This window comes from Pteropus vampyrus, unplaced genomic scaffold, assembly GCF_000151845.1.
Source record: "Pteropus vampyrus isolate Shadow unplaced genomic scaffold, Pvam_2.0 Scaffold2, whole genome shotgun sequence".
Taxonomy (NCBI): domain Eukaryota; kingdom Metazoa; phylum Chordata; class Mammalia; order Chiroptera; family Pteropodidae; genus Pteropus; species Pteropus vampyrus.
In genome coordinates, this window is record NW_011888783.1 from 28,340,369 (window position 1) to 28,354,533 (window position 14,165).

Here is a 14,165-nt window from a genome sequence, read left to right on the forward strand (position 1 = left end):
GTAACACTTTCCTTATGGATTGACTTGAAGACATTGTATAAAATGACTACCGCTTAGAATTACAAATGCAATAGTTGTATACATATTTAAAAAGGTATGTTTTACATTGTACAAGTGTTTCCACTTGTGGCTCCTGCAATATGATACTATCAGTCTTCACTTTTTAAACCTTACAGTTTACTAAGTTGTATTTACCCAAACTTCCTACATGGGAGTTGTGTTTACATGCCTCTAAGTATTACCTACACAAAGAAGCTATAACTGTCCCATTTTAAAAAGGGCCCATATTTGATTTATTTTTCTGGATTCTCTTCCTTACAGGCAATCTCTTACAAACTAGCAAGCTCATAATAATTTTTTATTAATAGTTTACTTCTCATAATCATATTGACTAAGATAACAGAAAGCAAACCAATAATTTGCCTGGCATATAGAAGATGCTACAGAAAGCATCATACGTACCGTGGTGTAAGAATAAAACCAATGACTTAAATGTATTAAGTACTGGCCCTGAGCCAGGCCCTATTATAATTGCTTTACACATATTAACTCCTTTAGTTATCACAATAACCACATAAAGTATCTAGATACTTTAATCATTCCATTTTACAGATAAGCAAAATGAGGTCTAGGAGATTATATAATCAATCTACCAAGTTACACACCTAGCAAATAGAAGTGCCAGAATTGAACTATGACAGTCTGGCTGCTAACCATAATACCTGCCTCATTGTCTTAATGGTACTTCTCATGGGTTTCACTCAAGGTGAAGGTGAAATCCCAAGGACTTTCCCTGGCCTAAACTACCATAGTTAATCTTGGTGGAAGCAGACAGCAAGATCCTGAAAATATATACTTTAATCCCTTCCCTTCACTTCCCAAAATGATACTGTTAAAAAAAAAAAAAGAAGAAAATGAAAAGAAAGCTATTTAAGATAAATATGAAGGAGACTCAAAAGTTTCAAAAGAGAATCCCAACTCCTTGTTTCTATAATTTAGGATAAGAGGGGGAATAGGACTGATTATATACATGAATGTTTAGGAAACCATTTTTTTCTTTAAAAAAAAAAAAAAAGATACTGAGAACTGAGAACCTTGAGATGAAATGTATCTTAGATCAATGCAATCCAAACCCTGCATTTTTAAAAAGAATGAAGCTATAACCCAAATGTTAAATGGTTTGTGGAGGTCATAAGGTTTACTGGCAGATCTAATTTCCGGCTTAGGGTGCTTTTCATCTTCCTCTCATGTCTGCAATTTAAGAGAGAATTTATAGTAGACCAGAATTTTGGACAACATCTACCCAGTGTCTTAAAAGTCTATTTGTAAATGGGTTGTGGGTGTCTATGAATAACTGTATTCTAAGCTCCAGGCCAGGCTCTCAAAGCCTGCCTGCATAACACCCTGACAGCTCCATTTCCACTACACATTTTATGTAACAACTTTCCTATAAAATTATTTTATGACAAAAACCCAAATCCACTCTAAATTCAACCTGGAACACTAGGCACCAACTACTATATTCTATCTAATGGACCCTGAAAAGGGGCTTTCTCTGCCTCTCCAAGTAGAGAGATGCATTCATTACTGGTGGGGTAAGGAGGGGGCGGGGAGGCAGGGAGGGGATCCAGATTAGAGAAGCACAGAATAAACACCTTTGGATATTTGCAAATCAGCTAAATTTATGTTTAATACAGACAATAACTACAGAAGTCAAACATGCCTCAGCTGTTGAAAAAAGAGGGTTACTGGTTCCCCTAGCTTCCTCCCTCCTCACCCTTCATTCATGAGTTCTGAACTTTGTGAGGGCTATATATGTGCCTACAGGGATTGATATCTACCCAATCAGCAGGTATTATATGGTTCAGGAAAAATGCCTCACAATGATATGACTTAAAAAATTCAGATACTTCCATGTTTTAATTTATATATTTTATAATGCTAAAAATCTACAATCTTATCTCTAACGACATTTTATCATCTGCTATAAATCACTATATATGAGCCATAATAACTATATTACCAAGTCTATGAACAATAAATGATCAGCAATGTAGCCAACATTTATTGGTGTATCAAATAAGTCTAAATTATAAAAAGAAAAAAAAATAATTTAGATCAATGAAAAGTGGACTATCTAAGTTTAACTGAAATGTAACAATTTAGTTATGGTAACATAGCCCCCAAAAGAGTAACATTATTCTATTTAATTATTAAAGAGGCATGTGAGCAACATTTGAATGCAGTACAACTTCTCAATTGAAACCAGCAAGCACATGAATTATTGCTCCTTGTGACTCAGGGTGTGATCTCACCCTAAAAGAAGCCTGTTATTTCTTACTGCTGGACATCAAACTGACCTGCTGACTGCTATCATCACTTACTGGCAGTATATGAAGCCTTATTCAGGTATGCTTAAAGACTTTCTCTCTGTTTGCAGCTCTTTGCAGTCACATTTTGGGCGTGAAATAGTTACTTTTCCGAACATATCAAGTCCACTGGTGTTTCAAATTCTTCTTCCCCCTTCAGTGCAAGAAAGGCACTACAAAACCATTTAACACATTGAAGAAGTAATTATCTCCCAGTATACTGAAGGTGTGAAGGCAAATTCCCAAAGTGACATACAATTCTATGGATGTTTATGCCCTAGAATAACCTCTATTTTATCTCCCAGTTAAAAATGATGTCCATTTTTGAATTAAGCAATTTAGGGATTTACCTCTTGAATGAAACAGAAAAAACATTATAGAGCATTCTCAAAATATAATATTTCAAAGCTGTAAGGTGAAAGACTGGAGTTAACATATGAACGGCATCATCCAGGGTATGAAAATTCTCTATTTCAATCAATTCCTGGTCAGCAGTAAGGAAATCATCTAGTTTTAAATCTGGCAATAATTGGATTTTTAAAAATTAAGTGGATTTAAATAAAGTTAATTAAATTTACTTTCCCAGTTTGTGTAGCTCAGAAAAGGAAGAAAATTTCATTTCTGACTTTATATATAGACTTAATCCAAATACTTCAAGCCATACAATTGCTAAACTTTTTATTAAACTGAGTTTGGTAATAGTTTCTTTAAATTCAAATTATGATGTGAGAACTATTCATTGAATTACATTTGGTTTATTCAGCTTGTAAATGCAGCAACAACATATATATTTTTTTCTGGATGAATACCAGCTGCTTCTGCTTATCTTCTCTTATGCTCTCATCACTATCTTGCTCCCCTATCTCCCTCTAAAGATGAGAATTAAGATAACTGGATACTTTGTTCCCCAAATTAGGATCTTCAGTATAACATATAAACATGAAATGCAGCACCTTCTCCTTACATAATAGTGGGGGGTGCAGAAGGAATGTACTTAGTCAAAACACAGTGTATGCTGTTTTTGACTGTGAATGATCACCTGTGTTAAAACTTCTTCTCTTCTTCAAATATCTATTAACTATAGAATAAATTTCTAACTAAAAGCCTACCTTTACTTGAATGAGTAAAACTACCTGCACAACCATGTATATACGTTATCTATATACTTCAACGGATTATTTCAATTCCTAATATAACAGAGAAATTAAATGGGTTTTTACCTTCTAATCTTCATATCAAATCAAAATAAACACGTATTAAACTCCACTGTAATATGATACTGTTACATAATATTTCCTGTTGGCATTTACAAACACCTCCCAATATCTTACACAGTGTGGCTAACTATTATTTAGAGTTAAACCTCTAAATTAGAAGGTCCACTTATTATGGGCATACCTGAAAAACAGTGTAGCAGCCAAAAAACACAACTTTTGCCAACGCAAAAGCTTTTTTTTTTCCTTTTCTCTTTCTCCTTTCCATTGTGTTCTTAATTAAAAGGTGCTCATCATACTTTTCAATGCCCTTGATCCACCCAAAACAGATGTTGGAAGATAGCTGGACAATCAACTTATTATATTCCTGAATCCAAAACAAATAAAGTGTGGAGAAGCTTATAGCAAACTCAAACTCCAAAGTAAACTGTCAAATAAAAGCACACATAGTACGCTTCTCAACAGAAACACTTATTTTGGACATTGTTCTCATTTTCAAGTTGCCATTTTCCATAACTGTTTCACAGGCACCAGAAATGAAGATACTTCTATAGCAATATACTGCATTCAAAAAGAAAAGCAGTAATCTACTTTCCCTTTGTAAATAAAAGAATCTAAGCCCAATTCTAGAAAAGTGTCTTCTGTCTAAAATTTGCTTTTCTGTACTAAGGAAAATAAAATTTGACTAAAATGTATACTAATCATTATTGATTTTACACAAAATAGCAATTCTTTGAAAGTTGTAGGACTGTATTATTTTTTCAAACTCAGTAACAGAGAAAGAACTGAAATCTCAACTAATAAATTACATTTTTAAATATACATGATTATGTTGTCCCAGTGTTACTTTCAATGGTAACTGACACGCCCCGAATTTAACTGTACCAGACAGTTCTATCTGTCCCATCTCTGACAAAACACTGCTTCTCTGTTTCTATTCATTATATATTATAAGAGGTCTAAACACAGCCCAGTATGAGAAGAAAAATTACAATTCTTATAACAGTAAAGTGATGCATTCAAGATCTCTTTTGCAGAACATCCCCGTCCACGAGCATTAACAGGCATTTTTTGATAGAGCTAAAATACGTTGGCTGCAAGCTCATTACTCTAAGAACCTTCGGCACCCTTTTTTGCAGGTTTTCAGAAAACCCTCAGAAAAAACAGGCACAATTAAAACCTTGCAAACCAAACTTGCCAAGAACCTTCTGCAATGATCAATAACCTTGGCTACACTGCCATCGACCCCCAATTCGTGGTCCTGGAGACCAATGCAGCAAAAACCCAGGCAAAAGGCTAGATAATACCCAAGAGAACTGCCGCGCTTCCCCTCCGCCGCCCTCTCTGCCGCATGGAGAGAGGCAAGGGGAGAAGAGTGGAGCGAACCTCACCAGCTCCGAAGATGCTCCGGTGACCTCTGGCTGCGCGGCGGGAGCTGGGCCAGGGAAGAGCTACTGCAGCCGCGGCGGGCCCTGTGGACTATGCCCCTGGTGCATTCCTCGCATTCCTGCACAAATGTGTCGCCAATCGAGGAGCCCGTGGAGTGCGTCCCCCCGCCCCCCCCCCCTCGGACAGACACCTGCCTATTGCTGCGCCCGGAGCAGCCGCGGCAGCTGCGGCGCCTCCGCTGCCTGCGCTCGCTGTTTGTCGCACTCAGCCAACACGCAGCCAAATCCCGGCCCTGCCGCTCAACCCTCGCTTTCCCGGTAGGGGGAAAAGGGGAGAGAGCCGGGCAGTCCCAGCGCCCAGCAGGGACACTCGATCCGCCAGGGGGGGTTGCCGCAGCTCCGCTTCAACTCCTGGCAGGGAAAGAAGGAAGCGGCGGCGCAGGAGGACAGCCGGGGAAGCTCGGGGCTGGGGAACCGGGTGGGGTGGAGCGTGAACATACGCGGTGGGGAGAGAGGAGCACACTAGACAGAGCGGGGTGGGCACAGCCCGCAGGAGCGTGGAACTCAGGGGGCAAACGCTAGACTACCCAGGCAGCAGGGGCGTGAGAGGGAGAGGAGAGGGCCAGGATGCAGGATCTGGGGCGGGAAGGAGCGACAGACGGCCCTGAAAGCCGGAGAAGGCGGGCGCCTCGGGGTGTTAGGGGCGCGGGGCGGCGTGCCAGGCGGGCAAGAGCAGGGAAGCCTCTGGGCAGAGGTCCAGGAGGGCTCGGCGTGGCCCTCAAGTTAGAGGCTGGGGGCTCTGGATCCGAAAAGGCCAATGTGGGCAGGGGTCATGTGCGGTGTGTAGGAGAGACCCGGGGAGAGTAATCACCGGGAAAAGCAAATGGAGGGTGAAACTTGTGCGCCTGCCGGGGGGAGGGGAGCAACCAGGCGAGTGCGGGCAGGAACACGAGGTGGGGCAGGAAAGCCGAGGCGGCCGCGAGGCGGTGGGGATGGAGTAACGGGAGGGAGGCGCCCGTCCCCCCCGCGCCCTCGGAGGCAGGTCCTGGCTGGGGTGCGAGGGGGCGAGGGCCAGGGGTCTCGAGGGCAGGAGTCTGCGCGCTCTCCCGCTAGCCCGCACACTTACTTTCCAGGTTAGGCAGCGGCCGTCGTCGCTCCGGGGATCAGAGACATCAGCGCCAAGGAGTCGGCGCTGCGGCACCCGAAAATATTAAAAAAGTGCCGCGGCCGAGCGGCTGCCCTTCCCTCCCTCTCCCACCCTCCCCCTCCCCCGAAGCGGCTTTCCCACCACCCCCGGCGGCGGCGGTGGCCAACTTGCCCCTCTACCCCGTGCCCATGGTGCCGCCTCCGCGGCCAGCAACAACACAGACTCAGCCCCGGAGCCCCCTCTACTGCCCAGAGGCCGCCGCCACCGCCCGCCCAGCCACTAGCCCGCCTGCCCAGCCAGCCCCAGGCTCCCGGGAACGTCAGCACGCCGCCGTCTCCGGACCTGCTCCACGCCAACCCCATTGGTCAGAAGAAAAAGGCTGGCCCTCCCCATTGGCCCGGCCCTCATATTGAACGGGCCAATGGGAACTGCGGTTTCAGGTCGCCATAGAGACCGATGCTGTTAAGAGCGAAAGGGCCTGGAGAAAGTGGGGAGTGAGGATGAAGGTGTCTCTAGCTTTGGGCGCGGGAGGAGGTGGGGGAAAGAAGAACAGGGGTATTCCCAGGAGCTGGTTCTGAAATCTGACGCAGCTTTTGCTTTGCATTCCGGTCAGCTCCAGCTGTAAAAGGTAGAGTTGGTCCCTGGCGTCAAAGGCAGGAACAACTGAACCCCTAAACGAATCTTTGAAGGTGAGAGCCTAGGAGTGGGCGTTTCACTTTTCCCGCGTTTGGGAGCCCATGAGGCTATGCCCTTTGACCTTTGACATATGTGCAGCTTCTGCTTATCCAGGTGAGTCTGCACCCCATCCCTTAAATCGCTGCTTCTTCCTGACGTCACTGAAACGCCTGAATTCTACTTGTTCTTCCCAACCACTCCTAACCTGGGGCGGATCTTGCCTCAAAATTTTGGGTCTCCAAACTTATAACTCAACCCAAAAAAGACTCAAAAAGGATTTCTTTTGGATGATATTTTGGCAAGGAAACAGGCTGACATATTGTATAATGGATGTCATCAGCTCAACACATAAAGTAATGTGTTCCCTGTTTCCCAAAGCAAACCTTCAATCTCTTTGTTGAAGGATATTGGTTAAACACCCATCTGTGTATGCATTCTGCGCTGTGAACTTGACAGGTGTTTGCTCTTTCCCCTAAGAGGTTAAAAGGGTGGGGAAAGGCACAAGTGACAGAGTCAATCCATGCTTCTAATGATTTCACAAGAGAGTAAAGGAACTAGATTACAGTTGATGGATTTTTATGGGTATTTTCCAGTTTATTTCTAAATTTGATGAAAAACACTGAGCTATGGAATAAGTACATGCAAAAATCTTGAGCTTTAATAATAAATCTTTGCTTTTATTTAAAGTTACTTTATACTAATTTGTCAATACTAGATGATTTTGTAAATAACTTCCATATTTAGATACTGGCTATTAAAGTGGGACTTCATGAATATATGAGGCTTTTAAGCATTGTATTGCTCTATCAAATGGCCACTGATATTCCGAGGTTCCTTCTTTGATGATTTTCCCATTTTTTATACTGATCTCTTTAGTAAGAAAACTGTCTTTATGTTACTGCCCCCTCAAGCTGGGGGGACCATATTGTGAAAAAAAAAGCAAATAGGATTTTGGAAATTATAAATATTTTGTTTAGAGAAAATGATTAATATGTGTTCAAACTACGTATGTTTAACTATTGTCCTGAATTTTAAGTTGGACAATGTGCTTTGCTGTTGTTTCTTTATCTTACTGTATTTGAGGATACAAACATAGATAGGAAATATTAATGTAGTACCTTGATTGGAAAAATATCTCCGACAATTTATAGTAAAATTTGAACTTAACCGATAATCTTATGCAATGTTGGACTGCAGAACAAAACAGCTGAACATGTGAGCATCCCCCCTAAATATTTTCAGAATTTGAATCACTAGGGGCCTTGGAGTGCTGTCTCATGCTTTGCCATCATGGAAACTAGATCATCCTGTTTTTGATTTTTGGCTTTTGGAGTGTGTGTGTGTGTGTGTGTGTGTGTGTGTGTGTGTGCGCGCGCGCGCGCCCTTGTTTATAGAAGATTAGAAAAAGTAAAATACAAATTTTTATAAATAAGACTCATTTTTAACGTACTAACGAGATACCAATGATTTGGGTTTTTTTAAAAAAAAATACTGGATGAAAGGAAAATGTGTCTAATATAAAGGAAAAATTATATTTCCTTTTTTCATGCCTTGGGCTATCATGGAAAGAAGAAAATAAGAACTAATTGATTTTTTTTTTTTTACTCCAATAATCTTGTGTTATTGTCAGGTCACATATTTGAAGAGTGTTTTGATATTGTGTATTTCAAGTTTGTAATGAATGATTAAGATGTTACTGAAGTTCACCATGAGTAATGTTCCCTAAAATATTTTCATTCAACATTATTTTTTCATAATTTTTATACTTGGTTGAAAGTTTTCTGTTGAACCTGCTCATGCACTACCAAGCATTGCTGGATAGGGTTAAGAAATTTTATTCCACTAAAAGTTTATGCTATCCAGCCTTGGCTGGGTCTTCACTGATTCTCTAAATTCCTTTCCTCATCAGTAGGTTGGTTATCCGGGACGCTTATCCAGGGACATTATCCAGGGCACTTCTCCCAAACCTGTCCTATTTCTGCTGTCCTTAAGACCCCACTATACTTGGTCTTCTTCCAATTCTGCAGATGATTTTGCCTCACACTTGACTGAGGCATCCGCCATGAGCTGTCTCTATTTAACTTTCCTAAACCTCAGCCTCAGTTTTTACACTTCATCACTTTCTTCAGTCCTAGCTAAGAAGAGGTGTCCACCCTTTTCTTTTCTAAGCTCATACTTAGAAAAGAACAAGCTCATACTTGTTCTCCTAAACATGGTCATTCTTCCTCCTGCAGGATTTTGCTCTGCTGATTATAATTTCTCTCTTAGGGTATGTGTTACATCTTTCCCTCTAATTTTTTTTTTCACTATGCCTTAAATATGTGACCTTTTGTAAAACTACCTTCCTTCTATCCTACCTCCATCTATTGGCCTTTCCTTTCACCAAGAAACAGTCTGAAGGGAATTTCTCGAGACTTCTATTTTTTCACCCCCAACGGTCCTTAAAACAACCGAAATGATTCTGAAGATTGTGCACTTTCTCCTCAAAATCCTAACTCATTTTGCCATGAAGTTCTCTCCTACAAAAGCGCTCTTTTCTTGCAAATTGCAGTGCCTGAATTCCTGGTTTTCAGTGAAGGTTAGAAACCATTGTCTCCCGCCTTGAGGGTCCATAGAAATGCAAATGATCTATTTGAGAAGGGGAAGTTTTTACCTGCTAGCCGCCCCACCGGGGTAGGTCTAATTACTGGGAAGTAGAAGTGGGCCTAGGGCAAGTAAGGAATGTTGGAAAGTAGGGAGAAGTTTGGTGAGCTCCACCCTCAAGAACGAATGTAAACAGCAAAAAGCCAGGGAACTTTTCAGTTACCATCGCAGAAAGAAGTCAACCCGAATTTTTCAGGATTATGAAAACTTTGTAACTTTCCAATGTTTGCTATTTTCATATTAGCAGAGGCAGCAAGGAAAAGGGGTGAGGCAGGAGCATGAGAATGTCTCTTCTCATTCTAAAATGCCTATAGGGAAGGTGGGAGCAGTGAAGATAATACTCCAAAAAGTACACTGATAACCACTAGAGGGTTTTTGTTTCTTTGTTTTGTTTTGTTATTAAAAGGAATGTTAAAACTTAGGCAGGATGCAAATTAAGGAAAGAAAGCATTGGAATAAACTGGTCCTAAGAAGAGATGCTAGCGCTTAATAATAGTTCTGCTCAAGATTTCAGAATTGTCTGAGCCCTATCCAGCCCATTCTCTGAATATACAAATCCTCCCCTGCCCTTAATGGCCCAGTTCAATAGTTAGAGCTGTAAAGATTTTTCTGAAAATTTCCTGACCTTACCCTTACTCTGGAGAGGATGATTTCTGCTTTAATATATCATTGTGGCACTTACCACTCTCTATCCCATGGTATACTTTGTATGTGAGCCTTCTCTCCTAGAGAATAGAATATATATCATGGTCATGACTATATCCTTCACAGTGCCTTAGACTACTGAAGTACTTCCCACAGTAAGAAAAGCCAACGTTCATTAATCCTTTTTTTAGTTTTTGGAGGAATTTGACTTTCAACGGTAAAAAATTGGAATTAGTAATATTGGGAGGTAATTAGAAAAAGATGAGACTAGCGGTTCAAAGTGGAAAAGTGAAGTAATATGTGGCAGAGTGGAGTAGAGGTTTTTGTCATGTAGCCTCCTAAGAAAGAAGGGCTTCACATCTCATCTCTACCAGGACTTATCTGGATGCCTCTATGAGGAAGCGGACCTGTGTGAGAACTGGTTGCATGTGCTTTAGCATGACGTTCTATTCAGAGCTAAAGCTATAAAATTCTGTGTATGAGGGAAAATAATTGAAACTCAGCTTTGTCGAGCAGGTTAAATAAGGGTTACCTACATTTTTTCCATTTGAAATATTCAGCTTACTCTGTCCTTTGTAACAGAATAGTATCATGAGAATTTAACAACTTCATAAAATGTGAAAGGCATCAAACATCTGGTAAGTATAACAGACATGTTTCCAAGTACCTATATCCACAACCCTTGAAGTAGGCAGCCCTGCGTGCCTCATGATCTTGCATCTCTGGCCATGATATCAACCATGGTGGCGACCTGATTCAAATGTAGCCAATTCATTGGCACTGCAACAGTGCCAATCAGATTTTTCCCTTCCTTTAATTTGGAATTAAGAACAAGTGAGCCAGAGAGAGCAACTGCCTTGGTCCTCATGTTTTCTGGGTTACTATTCTCCCTCATGAAACCAGAATATACTTCATTTTTTATTGTCCCATAAGATTTCTGTTTCTTATAATTACCCCTAAAACATTCTTTTTCTGGCTTGTCTTTAGTGAGTCTCTTTTCCTTAAAATCAAAAAGTTTCACTAAAATATCATGTGAATATTTTACAAAACAAACATATATTATGACTATCTTCTTGGACTATGAAGAGCAACAGTCTAAAATGTTCTAACAAGCAAAGAATATAAAATGAATATTCTGTCTAATTCTAAATATTGCCAACCTAAGTTGAGTAAAAGAGCTTTATGTAGTGTGGTATCTATTCCATCCCACTCCCCAACCTCAAAGTCTTATATTCAATTCTCAGTTCTTTTCCTTTAAAGTTGAGAGCAAGATAAGAACTTTGAGAAGATGAGCAATATGATTGCTTTTTCAAGGTAGGATCATTTTACAACTTCATTGGTATCAGAAGACTATATTAGAATTCATATTTATTTTATACTAATTTTTTAGGAACTCAACTGAAGAAAATAAAAATAAGAAACATTTATCAGATATGTCAGTGGCTCCACAACTCAGGGGAAACAGATTATGAAGTTTAAGTTCCAGCAATTAAAAAAAAAAAAAAAAAAGACTGTCAGGAGGAAAACCAGACTTTGTCCAAAATTCTATACTCTTTTATCTACAATATCCAGTTTTCAACCAAAAATTATGAGATTTGCAAAACAAAACAAAACAAGAGAGTGCAACCCAGATTTAGGAAAATATGTCACCAATAGGCACACTGAATGGCCCCCTTGTTGGATTTAGTTGACAACTAATTCAAAAGAGCTACTATAAATATGCTGAAAAACTTGAAGGAAAAATGACACATAGGGTCTCTCAACAGAGAAACAGAAACTATGAAAAAGAACCAAATGGAAAGTCTAGACCAACAGAAACTATCCAATCTGAAGAACAAAAAGAAAAATAAGATTGAAGGAAAAATAGCCTCTGAAACTTGTGGGGTAGCTTGAAGAACAAAACATAGCCTCTGAAACTTGTGGAGTAGCTTGAAAAACAAAAATAAATGGAGGGTTAGAAAAGTATATAAAAAATATACGAAGGAGCAATGGCTTAAAAGTGCCCAAATTTCATCAAAATTTTAATATACAGATCCATGAAATTCAGTAATCCTAAACAGAATAAGCAGAGCTACAATTAGGTACATCATAGATTACTGAAAGGCAAAGATGAAAAAATTTTGAAGCAACAAGAGGATAACAACTCATATACAAGGGTACCACAATAAAATTAACAGCTGGCTTATGAGAAACAAAAGAAACCAGAAGGCAGTAAAGGACCTATTGAAAGTGCTAAGAAAAACATCTCAATCAAGAATTCTATATCTAGCAAAATGATCTGTCAAAAATGAAGGTGACAGTCCTCATAAATGAACCTATGTCGAAAGTGTGTTACTCACTATACAGAACCCACACAGCTACCAGCTTTGAGTGAAGCCCAAAGCAAAAGAAGGCTCTCAGAAAGATTCAGGGCACCTGACAAATCAGCAATCTCCATTTGTAAAGCAGCTCTTGGCTCAATGCCAACTCTGGAATATCAAATGATCACTACACTAAAATGTTATTTAAAATACTAGATTTGAAGTTATTCTCTCAAAATAAGTTCTTGGAAAATATGACCTCATTGTTTTCTTAACTCTGACAATAAGCTAACTAGAGTAATAGCAGAAAGAAAATAAATCGCATGCAAGAGCTCTCTCCACATCCTGTACTCCAATCATTGTACCTGCCCCTTTCCATTCTGGAGCCCTATTTCCATTATACACCAGGTCAGCTAAGTGTCACCATAGGACTTCCACATAGCTGGTTACAGCTTCTGTGCATCTCTGGGGTTGGACTAGGAGAGAAAATCAAAAGCACCTGCTAGTACATTACTTTGTCAGGAACAAGAAGTCAAAAACTGCCATATTTTTCTGTAGTTTAGTAGATTTTTAAAATAAGAAAAGAAAAAATGATGAAAATTGATGTAGAAAAGCAGTTGACAAGATCCAATATCTATTCGTGATAAAAATGCTCAACAAATTAGTAATAGAAGAGCATTTCCTCAATTTGCTAAAGTACATCTATGAAAAACCTACATCTAACATCACATTTGTGATAAAAGACTGAATGTTTTCTCCCTAAGGTTGAAAATAAAATAATGTCCACTCTCATCTCTTCTATTTAACACTATGGTAGCCATGTAATAAGGGAAAAAATAAAGACATATAGATTGGGAAAAAAATTAAAGCTGTCTTTATTCATAGATGACACAATCCTATACATAGACAATCCTAAAGAATTACCAAAAAATAGTAATATTAGAAGTAATAACTGAATTTAGAATGGTCATAAGATACAAGACTAATATACAAAAATCAATTGTATTTTTATATGCTAGGAATTAGCAATTCAAAATAAACTATAGAAAATAATTTCATTCATAGTAACATGAAAAAGAATATGCTACTTAGGAATAAATTTTACAAAAGAAGTACAAGATCTATAGATTCAATGTGATCCCTATCAAAATCCCAGCAAGCATATTTTTGTAGAAATCGACATGCCAGTCTTTAAATGGACATACATGAGAACAAGAATATCGCCAAAAACAACAAAGGAATTACAATATCCAATTTCAAAAGTTACTGTAAAGTTACAATAATAGAATATAGTCTTGGCAGTACTTTATAGAGCTAAGGACTAAAACTATAAGATTTCTAGAAGAAAACATAGTACAAAATCTTTGACTTTGCTTTAAATAAAGATTTCTGAGATATGATACTGCATCATAATCCATAAAAGAAATTGATAAATTGCACTTAATAAAAAATAAAAGTTTTGTCCTTCAGAACACAGTGAGAAAATGAAGGACAAGCTACAGACTAGGAAAAAATATTTGCTAATCATAATCTGATAAAGGACATAGATCAGTTAAAAATGTGCAAAGTATTTGAATAGGCATTTCAACAAAAGTTATACAAATGATTAATAAACACACAAAAAGATGATCAATGTGATTAATTATTAGGGAAACACACCTTGAAACCACAGTACAATACCGCTGCACAACCACTAGAATGAATATAAGCAAAAGATTGACAATACCAAGTGATGACAAGGATGTAGGAAAACTGGAAATCTCATAAATTGCCGATTGGTACTA

At 39.2% G+C, this 14,165-nt stretch overlaps 2 protein-coding genes across 2 annotated transcripts in view; one reads left to right on the plus strand and one right to left on the minus strand.

The window, feature by feature from the left end:
* Positions 1-6,220, minus strand: part of PKP4 (plakophilin 4) — a 245,270-nt gene extending 239,050 nt beyond the window's left edge. Inside the window, exon 1 of the mRNA XM_023528486.1 lies at positions 6,098-6,220. The gene's annotated coding sequence lies outside the window, so the exon portion shown is untranslated. The remainder of the gene's footprint in view (positions 1-6,097) is intronic.
* A 145-nt stretch (positions 6,221-6,365) lies between these two features.
* Positions 6,366-14,165, plus strand: part of CCDC148 (coiled-coil domain containing 148) — a 198,471-nt gene continuing 190,671 nt past the window's right edge. Inside the window, exon 1 of the mRNA XM_011359026.2 lies at positions 6,366-6,907. The gene's annotated coding sequence lies outside the window, so the exon portion shown is untranslated. The remainder of the gene's footprint in view (positions 6,908-14,165) is intronic.